The sequence below is a fragment of the Ovis canadensis genome, chromosome 25 (assembly GCF_042477335.2).
Source record: "Ovis canadensis isolate MfBH-ARS-UI-01 breed Bighorn chromosome 25, ARS-UI_OviCan_v2, whole genome shotgun sequence".
In the NCBI taxonomy this organism is placed as follows: Eukaryota; Metazoa; Chordata; class Mammalia; order Artiodactyla; family Bovidae; genus Ovis; species Ovis canadensis.
This window is the reverse complement of record NC_091269.1, coordinates 16,076,186-16,092,350: the sequence shown is the minus strand read 5'-3', so window position 1 is coordinate 16,092,350 and position 16,165 is coordinate 16,076,186.

Genomic DNA, 16,165 nt, shown 5'->3' with positions numbered 1-16,165 from the left:
CAGGGAAATCACGTGGGCCCCACCCGGAAATCACGTGGGCCCCACGGGGAAATCACGTGGGCCCCACCCGGAAATCACGTGGGCCCCCAGGGGAAATCACGTGGGCCCCACGGGGAAATCACGTGGGCCACACGGGGAAATCACGTGGGCCCCACCCGGAAATCACGTGGGCCCCACGGGGAAATCACGTGGGCCCCCAGGGAAAATCACGTGGGCCCCCAGGGGAAATCACGTGGGACCAACGGGGAAATCACGTGGGCCCCACGGGGGAATCACGTGGGCCCCAGGGGGAAATCACGTGGGCCCCCAGGGGAAATCACGTGGGCACCACGGGAAAATCACGTGGGCCCCCTGGGGAAATCACGTGGGCCCCACGGGGAAATCACGTGGGCCCCCAGGGGAAATCACGTGGGCCCCCAGGGGAAATCACGTGGGTCCAACGGGGAAATCACGTGGGCCCCCAGGGGAAATCACGTGGGCCCCACGGGGAAATCACGTGGGCCCCACCCGGAAATCACGTGGGCCCCACGGGGAAATCACGTGGGCCCCCAGGGAAAATCACGTGGGCCCCACGGGGAAATCACGAGGGCCCCACCCGGAAATCACGTGGGCCCCCAGGTGAAATCACGTGGGCCCCCAGGGGAAATCACGTGGGCCCCTCGGGGAAATCACCTGGGCCCCCAGGGGAAATCACGTGGGCCCTCAGGGGAAATAACGTGGGCCCCCAGGGGAAATCACGTGGGCCCCACGTGCAAAACACGGGGGCCCCCAGGGGAAATCACGTGGGCCACACGGGGAAATCACGTGGGCCCCACGGGGAAATCACGTGGGCCCCACCCGGAAATCACGTGGGCCCCACGGGGAAATCACGTGGGCCCCACCCGGAAATCACGTGGACCCCACAGGGAAATCACGTGGGCCCCACGGGGAAATCACGTAGGCCCCACAGGGAAATCACGTGGGCCCCACCCGGAAATCACGTGGGCCCCAAGGGGAAATCACGTGGGCCCCAGGGGGAAATCACTTGGGCCCCCGGGGGAAATCACGTGGGCCCCAACCGGAAATCAGGTGGGCCCCACGGGGAAATCACGTGGGCGCCACCCGGAAATCACGTGAGCCCCACCCGGTAATTACGTGGGCCCCACGGGGAAATCAGGTGTGCCCCACGGGGAAATCACGTGGGCCCCCAGGGGAAATCACGTGGGCCCCCTGGGGAAATCACGTGGGCCCGCAGGGGAAATCACGTGGGCCCCACGGGGAAATCACGAGAGCCCCCAGGGGAAATCACGTGGGACCCCAGGGGAAATCACGTGGGCCCCACGGGGAAATCACGTGGGCCCTCAGGGGAAATCAAGTGGGCTCCACGGGGAAATCACGTGGGCCCCACGGGGAAATCACGTGGGCCCCATGGGGAAATCACGTGGGCCCCACCCGGAAATCACGTGGGCCCCACGGGGAAATCACGTGTGCCCCCAGGGGAAATCACGTGGGCCCCCTGGGGAAATCACGTGGGCCCCACGGGGAAATCACGTGGGCCCCACCCGGAAATCACGTGGGCCCCACGGGGAAATCACGTGTGCCCCCAGGGGAAATCACGTGGGCCCCCAGCGGAAATCACGGGGGCCCCAGGGGAAATCACGTGGGCCCCACGGGGAAATCACGTGGGCCCCACGGGGAAATCACGTGGGCCCCACGCGGAAATCACGTGGGCCACACCCGGGAATCACGTGGGCCCCACGGGGAAATCACGTGTGCCCTCAGGGGAAATCACGTGGGCCCCACGGGGAAATCACGTGGGCCCCATCCGGAAATCACGTGGGCCCCCAGGGGAAATCACGTGGGCCCCACGGGGAAATCACGTGGGCCCCCAGGGGAAATCACGTGGGCCCCACGGGGAAATCACGTGGGCCCCACCCGGAAATCACGTGGGCCCCACCCGGAAATCACGTGGGCCCCATGGGGAAATCACGTGGGCCCTACGGGGAAATAACGTGGGTCCCACGGGGAAATCACGTGGGCCCCCAGGGGAAATCACTTGGGCCCCACCCGGAAATCACGTGGGCCCCACCCGGAAATCACGTGGGCCCCACGGGAAATCACGTGGGTCCCACGGGGAAATCACGTGGGCCCCCAGGGGAAATCACGTGCGCCCCCAGTGGAAATCACGTGGGCCCCCTGGGGAAATCACGTGGGCCCCACGGGGCAATCACGTGGGCCCCCAGGGGAAATCACGTGGGTCCCCAGGGGAAATCACGTGGGCCCCACGGGGAAATCACGTGGGCCCCCAGGGGAAATCACGTGGGCCCCACGGGGAAATGACGTGGGCCCTCAGGGGAAATCAGGTGGGCCCAACGGGGAAATCACGTGGGCCCCACGGGGAAATCACGTTGGCCCCCAGGGGAAATCAGGTGGGCCCAACGGGGAAATCACGTGGGCCCCACGGGGAAATCACGTTGGCCCCACCCGGAAATCACGTGGGCCCAACGGGGAAATCACGTGGGCCCCCAGGGGAAATCACGTGGGCCCCACGGGGAAATAACGTGGGCCCCGCCCGGAAATCACGTGGGCCTCACGGGGAAATCTCGTGGGCCGCCATGGGAAATCACGTGCGCCCCCAGGGGAAATCACGTGGGCCCCACGGGGAAACCACGTGGGCCCCCAGGGAAAATCACGTGGGGGCCCAGGGGAAATCACGTGGGCCCCATGGGGACATCACGTGGGCCCCACGGGGAAATCACGTAGGCCCCACGGGGAAATCACGTGGGCCCCACCCGGAAATCACGTGGGCCCCACCCGGAAATCACGTGGGCCCCACGGGGAAATCACGTGGGCCCAGAGGGGAAATCACGTGGGCCCCCAGGGGAAATCACGTGGGCCCCACGGGGAAATCACGAGGGCCCCACCCGGAAATCCCGTGGACCCCCAGGGGAAATCACGTTGGCCCCCAGGGGAAATCTCGTGGGCCCCCAGGGGAAATCACGTGGGCCCCACGGGGAAATCACGTGGCCCCTCAGGGGAAATCACGTGGGCCCCCAGGGGAAATCACGTGGGCCCCACGGGGAAATCACGTGGCCCCTCAGGGGAAATCACGTGGGCCCCCAGGGGAAATCACGTGGGCCCCACCCGGAAATCACGTGGGCCCCACAGGGAAATCACGTGGGCCCCACCCGGAAATCACGTGGGCCCCACGGGGAAATCACGTGGGCCCCACCCGGAAATCACGTGGGCCCCCAGGGGAAATCACGTGGGCCCCACGCGGAAATCACGTGGGCCACACGGGGAAATCACGTGGGCCCCACCCGGAAATCACGTGGGCCCCACGGGGAAATCACGTGGGCCCCCAGGGAAAATCACGTGGGCCCCCAGGGGAAATCACGTGGGACCAACGGGGAAATCACGTGGGCCCCACGGGGGAATCACGTGGGCCCCAGGGGGAAATCACGTGGGCCCCCAGGGGAAATCACGTGGGCACCACGGGAAAATCACGTGGGCCCCCTGGGGAAATCACGTGGGCCCCACGGGGAAATCACGTGGGCCCCCAGGGGAAATCACGTGGGCCCCCAGGGGAAATCACGTGGGCCCAACGGGGAAATCACGTGGGCCCCCAGGGGAAATCACGTGGGCCCCACGGGGAAATCACGTGGGCCCCACCCGGAAATCACGTGGGCCCCACGGGGAAATCACGTGGGCCCCCAGGGGAAATCACGTGGGCCCCACGGGGAAATCACGTGGGCCCCACCCGCAACTCACGTGGGCCCCCCTGTGAAATCACGTGGGCCCCCAGGGGAAATCACGTGGGCCCCTCGGGGAAATCACCTGGGCCCCCAGGGGAAATCACGTGGGCCCTCAGGGGAAATTACGTGGGCCCCCAGGGGAAATCACGTGGGCCCCACGGGAAAAACACGGGGGCCCCCAGGGGAAATCACGTGGGCCACACGGGGAAATCACGTGGGCCCCACGGGGAAATCACGTGGGCCCCACCCGGAAATCACGTGGGCCCCACGGGGAAATCACGTGGGCCCCACCCGGAAATCACGTGGACCCCACAGGGAAATCACGTGGGCCCCACGGGGAAATCACGTAGGCCCCACAGGGAAATCACGTGGGCCCCACCCGGAAATCACGTGGGCCCCAAGGGGAAATCACGTGGGCCCCAGGGGGAAATCACTTGGGCCCCCGGGGGAAATCACTTGGGCCCCACCCGGAAATCAGGTGGGCCCCACGGGGAAATCACGTGGGCGCCACCCGGAAATCACGTGAGCCCCACCCGGTAATTACGTGGGCCCCACGGGGAAATCAGGTGTGCCCCACGGGGAAATCACGTGGGCCCCCAGGGGAAATCACGTGGGCCCCCTGGGGAAATCACGTGGGCCCGCAGGGGAAATCACGTGGGCCCCACGGGGAAATCACGAGAGCCCCCAGGGGAAATCACGTGGGACCCCAGGGGAAATCACGTGGGCCCCACGGGGAAATCACATGGGCCCTCAGGGGAAATCACGTGGGCTCCACGGGGAAATCACGTGGGCCCCACGGGGAAATCACGTGGGCCCCATGGGGAAATCACGTGGGCCCCACCCGGAAATCACGTGGGCCCCACGGGGAAATCACGTGTGCCCCCAGGGGAAATCACGTGGGCCCCCTGGGGAAATCACGTGGGCCCCACGGGGAAATCACGTGGGCCCTACCCGGAAATCACGTGGGCCCCACGGGGAAATCACGTGTGCCCCCCGGGGAAATCACGTGGGCCCCCAGCGGAAATCACGTGGGGCCCAGGGGAAATCACGTGGGCCCCACGGGGAAATCACGTGGGCCCTCAGTTGAAATCACGTGGACCCCACGGGGAAATCACGTGGGCCCCACGGGGAATTCACGTGGGCCCCACGGGGAAATCACGTGGGCCCCCAGGGGAAATCACGTGGGCACCACGGGAAAATCACGTGGGCCCCACGGGGAAATCACGTGGGCCCCACGGGGAAATCACGTGGGCCCCACGGGGAAATCACGTGGGCCCCCAGGGGAAATCACGTGGGCCCCACCCGGAAATCACGTGGGCCCCCAGGGGAAATCACGTGGTCCCCCAGGGGAAATCACGTGGGCCCCACGGGGAAATCACGTGGGCCCCACGGGGAAATCACGTGGGCCCCACCCGGAAATCACGTGGGCCCCACAGGGAAATCACGTGGGCCCCACCCGGAAATCACGTGGGACCCACGGGGAAATCACGTGGGCCCCATCCGGAAATCACGTGGGCCCCCAGGGGAAATCACGTGGGCCCCACGGGGAAATCACGTGGGCCACACGGGGAAATCACGTGGGCCCCACCCGGAAATCACGTGGGCCCCACGGGGAAATCACGTGGGCCCCCAGGGAAAATCACGTGGGCCCCCAGGGGAAATCACGTGGGACCAACGGGGAAATCACGTGGGCCCCACGGGGGAATCACGTGGGCCCCACGGGGAAATCACGTGGGCCCCCAGGGGAAATCACGTGGGCCCCACGGGGAAATCACGTGGGCCCCACGGGGAAATCACGTGGGCCCCACCCGGAAATCACGTGGGCCCCACAGGGAAATCACGTGGGCCCCACCCGGAAATCACGTGGGACCCACGGGGAAATCACGTGGGCCCCATCCGGAAATCACGTGGGCCCCCAGGGGAAATCACGTGGGCCCCACGGGGAAATCACGTGGGCCACACGGGGAAATCACGTGGGCCCCACCCGGAAATCACGTGGGCCCCACGGGGAAATCACGTGGGCCCCCAGGGAAAATCACGTGGGCCCCCAGGGGAAATCACGTGGGACCAACGGGGAAATCACGTGGGCCCCACGGGGGAATCACGTGGGCCCCACGGGGAAATCACGTGGGCCCCCAGGGGAAATCACGTGGGCCCCCAGGAGAAATCACGTGGGCCCCACGGGGAAATCACGTGGCCCCTCAGGGGAAATAACGTGGGCCCCCAGGGGAAATCACGTGGGCCCCACGGGGAAATCACGTGGGCCCCCAGAGGAAATCACGTGGGCCCCACGGGGAAATCACGTGGACCCCACGGGGAAATCACGTGGGCCCCACCCGGAAATCACGTTTGCCTCACGGGGAAATCACGTGGGCCCCACCCGGAAATCACGTGGGCCCTACGGGGAAATCACGTGGGCCCCACGGGGAAATCACGTGGGCCCCACCCGGAAATCACGTGGGCCCTACCCGGAAATCACGTGGGCCCCACGGGGAAATCACGTGGGCCCCCAGGGAAATCACGTGGGCCCCACGGGGAAATCACGTGGGCCCCCAGGGGAAATAACCTGGGCCCCCAGGGGAAAGCACGTGGGCCCCACGGGGAAATCACGTGGGCCCCAAGGGGAAATCAGGTGGGCCCCACGGGGAAATCACGTGGGCCCCACGGGGAAAACACGTGGGCCCCAACCGGAAATCACGTGGGCCCCACGTGGAAATCACTTGGGCCCCACCCGGAAATCACGTGGGCCCCACGGGGAAATCACGTGAGCCCCCAGGGGAAATCACGTGGGCCCCCAGGGGAAATCACGTGGGCCCCACGGGGAAATCACATGGCCCCACGGGGAAATCACGTGGGCCCCACCCGGAAATCACATGGGCCCCACGGGGAAATCACGTGGGCCCCACGGGGAAATCACGTGGGCCCCCTGGGGAAATCACGTGGGCCCCCAGGAGAAATCACGTGGGCCCCTAGGGGAAATCATGTGGGCACCACGGGGAAATCACGTGGGCCCCACCCGGAAATCACGTGGGCCCCCCGGGGAAATCACGTGGGCCCCACCCGGAAATCACGTGGGCCCCACGGGGAAATCACGTGGGCCCCCAGGGGAAATCACTTGGGCCCCAAGGGGAAATCACGTGGGCCCAACGGGGAAATCACGTGGGCCCCCGTGGGGAAATCACGTGGGCCCCCAGGGGAAATCACGTGGGCCCCACGGGGAAATCACGTGGGCCCCACCCGGAAATCACGTGGGCCCCACGGGGAAATCACGTGGGCCCCACGGGGAAATCACGTGGGCCACACGGGTAAATCACGTGGGCCCCACCCGGAAATCACGTGGGCCCCACGGGGAAATCACGTGGGCCCCCAGGGGAAATCACGTGGGCCCCACGCGGAAATCACGTGGGCCCCACCCGGAAATCACGTGGGCCCCACGGGAAAATCACGGGGGCCCCCAGGGGAAATCACGTGGGCCCCACGGGGAAATCACGAGGGCCCCACCCGGAAATCACGTGGACCCCCAGGGGAAATCACGTGGGCCCCCAGGAGAAATCACGTGGGCCCCACGGGGAAATCACGTGGCCCCTCAGGGGAAATAACGTGGGCCCCCAGGGGAAATCACGTGGGCCCCACGGGGAAATCACGTGGGCCCCCAGGGGAAATCACGTGGGCCCCCAGGGGAAATCACGTGGGCCCCACGGGGAAATCACGTGGGCCCCACACGGAGATCACGTGGGCCCCACCCGAAAATCACGTGGGCCCCACGGGGAAATCACGTGGGCCCCCAGGGGAAATCACGTGGGCCCCACGGGGAAATCACGTGGGCCCCCAGGGGAAATCACGTGGGCCCCACCCGGAAATCACGTGGGCCCCACCCGGAAATCACGTGGGCCCCACGGGGAAATCACGTGGGCCCCACGGGGAAATCACGTGGGCCCCCAGGGGAAATCACGTGGTCCCCACGGGGAAATCACGTGGGCCCCACGGGGAAATCACGTGGGCCCCCAGGGGAAATCACGTGGGCCCCACGGGGAAATCACGTGGGCCCCACGGGGAAATCACGTGAACCCCACGAGGAAATCACGTGGGCCCCCAGGGGAAATCACGTGGGCCCCCAGGTGAAATCACGTGGGCCCTACGGGGAAATCACGAGGGCCCCACGGGGAAATCACGTGGGCCCCCAGGGGAAATCACGTGGGCCCCACCCGGAAATCACATGGGCCCCACCCGGAAATCAAGTGGGCCCCACGGGGAAATCACGTGGGGCCCACGGGGAAATCACGTGGGCCCCCAGGGGAAATCACGTGGGCCCCACGGGGAAATCACGTGGGCCCCCAGTGGAAATCACGTGGCCCCCACCCGGAAATCACGTGGGCCCCACCCTGAAATCACGTGGGCCCCACGGGGAAATCACGTGGGCCCCCAGGGGAAATCACGTGAGCCCCCAGGGGAAATCACGTGGGACCCACGGGGAAATCACGTGGGCCCCACAGGGAAATCACGTGGGCCCCACCCGGAAATCACGTAGGCCCCACGGGGAAATCACGTGGGCCCCACGGGGAAATCACGTGGGCCCCAACCGGAAATCACGTGGGCCCCACGGGGAAATCACGTGGGCCCCACCCGGAAATCACGTGGGCCCCCAGGGGAAATCACGTGGGCCCCCAGGGGAAATCACTTGGGCCCCCAGGGGAAATCACGTGGGCCCCACGGGGAAATCACGTGGGCCCCCTGGGGAAATCACGTGGGCCCCCAGGGGAAATCACGTGGGCCCCCAGGGGAAATCACGTGGGCCCCACGGGGAAATCACGTGAGCCCCAGGGGAAATCAAGTGGGCCCCACAGGGAAATCACGTGGGCCCCACTGGGAAATCACGTGGGCCCCACGGGGAAATCACGTGGGCCCCACGGGAAAATCACGTGGGCCCCACCTGGAAATCACGTGGGCCCCACTGGGAAATCACGTGGCCCCCAGGGGAAATCACGTGGGCCCCCACGGGAAATCACGTGGGCCCCACAGGGAAGTCACTTGGGCCCCGAGGGGAAATCACGTGGGCCCCCAGGGGAAATCACGTGGGCCCCACGGGGAAATCACGTGGGCCCCACGGGGAAATCACGTGGGCCCCACGGGGAAATCACGTGGGCCCCACATGGAAATCACGTGGGCCACACCCGGAAATCACGTGGGCCCCACGGGGAAATCACGTGTGCCCTCAGGGGAAATCACGTGGGCCCCACGGGGAAATCATGTGGGCCCCATCCGGAAATCACGTGGGACCCCAGGGGAAATCACTTGGGCCCCACCCGGAAATCACGTGGGCCCCACCCGGAAATCACGTGGGCCCCACGGGAAATCACGTGGGTCCCACGGGGAAATCACGTGAGCCCCCACGGGAAATCACGTGGGCCCCACGGGGAAATCACGTTGGCCCCCAGGGGAAATCAGGTGGGCCCAACGGGGAAATCACGTGGGCCCCACGGGGAAATCACGTTGGCCCCACCCGGAAATCACGTGGGCCCAACGGGGAAATCACGTGGGCCCCCAGGGGAAATCACGTGGGCCCCCAGGGGAAATCACGTGGGCCCCCAGGGGAAATCACGTGGGCCCCACAGGGAAATCACGTGGGCCCCACCCGGAAATCACGTGGGCCCCACCCGGAAATCACGTGGGCCCCCAGGGGAAATCACGTGGGCCCCATGGGGAAATCACGTGGGCCCCCAGGGGAAATCACGTGGGCCCCACGGGGAAATCACTTGGGCCCCCAGGGGAAATCACGTGGGCCCCCAGGGGAAATCAGGTGGGGCTCACGGGGAAATCACGTGGACCCCCAGGGGAAATCACGTGGGCCCCACGGGAAAATCACGTGGGCCTCCAGGGGAAATCACGTGGGCCCCCAGGGGAAATCACGTGGGCCCCCAGGGGAATTCACGTGGGCCCCACCCGGAAATCACATGGGCCCCACCCGGAAATCACGTGGGCCCCAGGGGGAAATCACGTGGACCCCACGGGGAAATCACGTGGGCCCCACCCGGAAATCACGTGGGACCCACGGGGAAATCACTTGGGCCCCACGGGGAAATCACGTGGGCCCCACGGGGAAATCACGTGGGCCCCACCCGGAAATCACGTGGGCCCCACGGGGAAATCACGTGGGCCCCCAGGGGAAATCACGTGGGCCCCACGGGGAAATCACGTGGGCCCAACGTGGAAATCACGTGGGCCCCACCCTGAAATCACGTGGGCCCCACGGGGAAATCACGTGGGCCCCAACCGGAAATCACGTGGGCCCCACGGGGAAATCACGTGGGCCCCCAGGGGAAATCACGTGGGCCCCCAGGTGAAATCACGTGGGCCCTACGGGGAAATCACGTGGGCCCCACGGGGAAATCACGTGGGCCCCCCGGGGAAATCACGTGGGCCCCACCCGGAAATCACATGGGCCCCACCCGGAAATCAAGTGGGCCCCACGGGGAAATCACGTGGGGCCCACGGGGAAATCACGTGGGCCCCCAGGGGAAATCACGTGGGCCCCACGGGGAAATCACGTGGGCCCCCAGTGGAAATCACGTGGCCCCCACCCGGAAATCACGTGGGCCCCACCCTGAAATCACGTGGGCCCCACGGGGAAATCACGTGGGCCCCCAGGGGAAATAACGTGAGCCCCCAGGGGAAATCACGTGGGCCCCACGGGGAAATCACGTGGGCCCCACGGGGAAATCACGTGGGCCCCACCCGGAAATCATGTAGGCCCCACGGGGAAATCACGAGGGCCCCACAGGGAAATCACGTGGGCCCCAACCGGAAATCAGGTGGGCCCCACGGGGAAATCACGTGGGCCCCACCCGGAAATCACGTGGGCCCCCAGGGGAAATCACGTGGGCCCCCAGGGGAAATCACGTGGGCCCCACGGGGAAATCACGTGAGCCCCAGGGGAAATCAAGTGGGCCCCACAGGGAAATCACGTGGGCCCCACTGGGAAATCACGTGGGCCCCACGGGGAAATCACGTGGGCCCCACGGGAAAATCACGTGGGCCCCACCGGGAAATCACGTGGGCCCCACTGGGAAATCACGTGGCCCCCAGGGGAAATCACGTGGGCCCCCAGGGGAAATCACGTGGGCCCCACAGGGAAGTCACTTGGGCCCCGAGGGGAAATCACGTGGGCCCCCAGGGGAAATCACGTGGGCCCCACGGGGAAATCACGTGGGCCCCACGGGGAAATCACGTGGGCCCCACGCGGAAATCACGTGGGCCACACCCGGAAATCACGTGGGCCCCATGGGGAAATCACGTGGGCCCTACGGGGAAATAACGTGGGTCCCAAGGGGAAATCACGTGGGCCCCCAGGGGAAATCACTTGGGCCCCACCCGGAAATCACGTGGGCCCCACCCGGAAATCACGTGGGCCCCACGGGAAATCACGTGGGTCCCACGGGGAAATCACGTGAGCCCCCACGGGAAATCACGTGGGCCCCACGGGGAAATCACGTTGGCCCCCAGGGGAAATCAGGTGGGCCCAACGGGGAAATCACGAGGGCCCCACGGGGAAATCATGTTGGCCCCACCCGGAAATCACGTGGGCCCAACGGGGAAATCACGTGGGCCCCCAGGGGAAATCACGTGGGCCCCCAGGGGAAATCACGTGGGCCCCCAGGGGAAATCACGTGGGCCCCACAGGGAAATCACGTGGGCCCCACACGGAAATCACGTGGGCCCCACCCGGAAATCACGTGGGCCCCCAGGGGAAATCACGTGGGCCCCACGGGGAAATCATGTGGGCCCCCAGGGGAAATCACGTGGGCCCCACGGGGAAATCACTTGGGCCCCCAGGGGAAATCACGTGGGCCCCCAGGGGAAATCACGTGGGGCCCACGGGGAAATCACGTGGGCCCCCAGGGGAAATCACGTGGGCCCCACGGGAAAATCACGTGGGCCCCCAGGGGAAATCACGTGGGCCCCCAGGGGAAATCACGTGGGCCCCCAGGGGAATTCACGTGGGCCCCACCCGGAAATCACATGGGCCCCACCCGGAAATCACGTGGGCCCCACGGGGATATCACGTGGACCCCACGGGGAAATCACGTGGGCCCCACCCGGAAATCACGTGGGCCCCACGGGGAAATCACGTGGGCCCCCAGGGGAAACCACGTGGGCCCCCAGGTGAAATCACGTGGGCCCCACGGGGAAATCACGTGGGCCCCACCCGGAAATCACGTGGGCCCCCAGGGGAAATCACGTGGGCCCCACCCGGAAATCACGTGGGCCCCACCCGGAAATCATGTGGGCCCCACGGGGAAATCACGTGGGCCCCACGGGGAAATCACGTGGGCCCCACGGGGAAATCACGTGGGCCCCACCCGGAAATCACGTGGGCCCCACCCGGAAATCATGTGGGCCCCACGGGGAAATCACGTGGGCCCCACGGGGAAATCACGTGGGCCCCCAGGGGAAATCACGTGGGCCCCACGGGGAAATCACGTGGGCCCCCAGGGGAAATCACGTGGGCCCCCAGGGGAAATCACGTGGGCCCCACGGGGAAATCACGTGGGCCTCAAGGGGAAATCAGGTGGGCCCCACGGGGAAATCACGTGGGCCCCACGGGGAAATCACGTGGGCCCCAACCGGAAATCACGTGGGCCCCACGTGGAAATCACGTGGGCCCCACCCAGAAATCACGTGGGCCCCACGGGGAAATCACGTGGGCCCCCAGGGGAAATCACGTGGGCCCCACGGGGAAATCACATGGGCCCCACGGGGAAATCACGTGGGCCCCAACCCGGAAATCACATGGGCCCCACGGGGAAATCACGTGGGCCCCACGGGGAAATCACGTGGGCCCCCTGGGGAAATCACGTGGGTCCCAAGGAGAAATCACGTGGGCCCCCAGGGGAAATCATGTGGGCACCACGGGGAAATCACGTGGGCCCCACCCGGACATCACGTGGGCCGCCCGGGGAAATCACGTGGGCCCCACCGGGAAATCACGTGGGCCCCACGGGGAAATCACGTGGTCCCCCAGGGGAAATCACTTGGGCCCCCAGGGGAAATCACGTGGGCCCCACGGGGAAATCACGTGGGCCCCACAGGGAAATCACGTGGGCCCCACCCGGAAATCACGTGGGCCCCACCCGGAAATCATGTGGGCCCCACGGGGAAATCACGTGGGCCCCACGGGGAAATCACGTGGGCCCCCAGGGGAAATCACGTGGGCCCCACGGGGAAATCACGTGGGCCCCCAGGGGAAATCACGTGGGCTCCCAGGGGAAATCACGTGGGCCCCACGGGGAAATCACGTGGGCCTCAAGGGGAAATCAGGTGGGCCCCACGGGGAAATCACGTGGGCCCCACGGGGAAATCACGTGGGCCCCAACCGGAAATCACGTGGGCCCCACGTGGAAATCACGTGGGCCCCACCCAGAAATCACGTGGGCCCCACGGGGAAATCACGTGGGCCCCCAGGGGAAATCACGTGGGCCCCCAGGGGAAATCACGTGGGCCCCCAGGGGAAATCACGTGGGCCCCCAGGGGAATTCACGTGGGCCCCACCCGGAAATGACATGGGCCCCACCCGGAAATCACGTGGGCCCCACGGGGATATCACGTGGACCCCACGGGGAAATCACGTGGGCCCCACCCGGAAATCACGTGGGCCCCCAGGGGAAACCACGTGGGCCCCCAGGTGAAATCACGTGGGCCCCACCCGGAAATCACGTGGGCCCCACCCGGAAATCATGTGGGCCCCACGGGGAAATCACGTGGGCCGCACGGGGAAATCACGTGGGCCCCACAGGGAAATCACGTGGGCCCCACCCGGAAATCACGTGGGCCCCACCCGGAAATCATGTGGGCCCCACGGGGAAATCACGTGGGCCCCACGGGGAAATCACGTGGGCCCCACCGGGAAATCACGTGGGCCCCACTGGGAAATCACGTGGTCCCCCAGGGGAAATCACTTGGGCCCCCAGGGGAAATCACGTGGGCCCCACGGGGAAATCACGTGGGCCCCACAGGGAAATCACGTGGGCCCCACCCGGAAATCACGTGGGCCCCACCCGGAAATCATGTGGGCCCCACGGGGAAATCACGTGGGCCCCACGGGGAAATCACGTGGGCCCCCAGGGGAAATCACGTGGGCCCCACGGGGAAATCACGTGGGCCCCCAGGGGAAATCACGTGGGCCCCCAGGGGAAATCACGTGGGCCCCACGGGGAAATCACGTGGGCCTCAAGGGGAAATCAGGTGGGCCCCACGGGGAAATCACGTGGGCCCCACGGGGAAATCACGTGGGCCCCAACCGGAAATGACGTGGGCCCCACGTGGAAATCACGTGGGCCCCACCCAGAAATCATGTGGGCCCCACGGGGAAATCACGTGGGCCCCCAGGGGAAATCACGTGGGCCCCCAGGGGAAATCACGTGGGCCCCCAGGGGAAATCACGTGGGCCCCCAGGGGAATTCACGTGGGCCCCACCCGGAAATCACATGGGCCCCACCCGGAAATCACGTGGGCCCCACGGGGATATCACGTGGACCCCACGGGGAAATCACGTGGGCCCCACGGGGAAATCACGTGGGCCCCCAGGGGAAACCACGTGGGCCCCACGGGGAAATCACGTGGGCCCCCAGGGGAAATCACGTGGGCCCCACGGGGAAATCACATGGGCCCCACGGGGAAATCACGTGGGCCCCACCCGGAAATCACATGGGCCCCACGGGGAAATCACGTGGGCCCCACGGGGAAATCACGTGGGCCCCCTGGGGAAATCACGTGGGCCCCCAGGAGAAATCACGTGGGCCCCCAGGGGAAATCATGTGGGCACCACGGGGAAATCACGTGGGCCCCACCCGGAAATCACGTGGGCCCCCAGGGGAAATCACGTGGGCCCCACCGGGAAATCACGTGGGCCCCACGGGGAAATCACGGGGTCCCCCAGGGGAAATCACTTGGGCCCCCAGGGGAAATCACGTGGGCCCCACGGGGAAATCACGTGGGCCCCACAGGGAAATCACGTGGGCCCCACCCGGAAATCACGTGGGCCCCACCCGGAAATCATGTGGGCCCCACGGGGAAATCACGTGGGCCCCACGGGGAAATCACGTGGGCCCCCAGGGGAAATCACGTGGGCCCCACGGGGAAATCACGTGGGCCCCCAGGGGAAATCACGTGGGCCCCCAGGGGAAATCACGTGGGCCCCACGGGGAAATCACGTGGGCCTCAAGGGGAAATCAGGTGGGCCCCACGGGGAAATCACGTGGGCCCCACGGGGAAATCACGTGGGCCCCAACCGGAAATCACGTGGGCCCCACGTGGAAATCACGTGGGCCCCACCCAGAAATCACGTGGGCCCCTCGGGGAAATCACGTGGGCCCCCAGGGGAAATCACGTGGGCCCCCAGGGGAAATCACGTGGGCCCCACGGGGAAATGACATGGGCCCCACGGGGAAATCACGTGGGCCCCACCCGGAAATCACATGGGCCCCACGGGGAAATCACGTGGGCCCCACGGGGAAATCACGTGGGCCCCACGGGGAAATCACGTGGGCCCCCAGTGGAAATCACGTGGCCCCAACCCGGAAATCACGTGGGCCCCACCCTGAAATCACGTGGGCCCCACGGGGAAATCACGTTGGCCCCCAGGGGAAATCACGTGAGCCCCCAGGGGAAATCACGTGGGCCCCACCCGGAAATCACGTAGGCCCCACGGGGAAATCACGTGGGCCCCACAGGGAAATCACGTGGGCCCCACCCGGAAATCACGTGGGCCCCACGGGGAAATCACGTGGGCCCCACCCGGAAATCACGTGGGCCCCACGGGGAAATCACGTGGGCCCCCAGGGGAAATCACGTGGGCCCCCAGGGGAAATCACGTGGGCCCCCAGGGGAAATCACGTGGGCCCCACGGGGAAATCACGTGGGCCCCACGGGGAAATCACGTGGGCCCCACCCGGAAATCACGTAGGCCCCACGGGGAAATCACGTGGGCCCCACAGGGAAATCACGTGGGCCCCACCCGGAAATCACGTGGGCCCCACCCGGAAATCATGTGGGCCCCACGGGGAAATCACGTGGGCCCCACGGGGAAATCACGTGGGCCCTCAGGGGAAATCACGTGGGCCCCACGGGGAAATCACGTGGGCCCCCAGGGTAAATCACGTGGGCCCCCAGGGGAAATCACGTGGGCCCCACGGGGAAATCACGTGGGCCTCAAGGGGAAATCAGGTGGGCCCCACGGGGAAATCACGTGGGCCCCACGGGGAAATCACTTGGGCCCCAACCGGAAATCACGTGGGCCCCACGTGGAAATCACGTGGGCCCCACCCAGAAATCACGTGGGCCCCACGGGGAAATCACGTGGGCCCCCAGGGGAAATCACGTGGGCCCCCAGGGGAAATCACGTGGGCCCCACGGGGAAATCACATGGGCCCCACGGG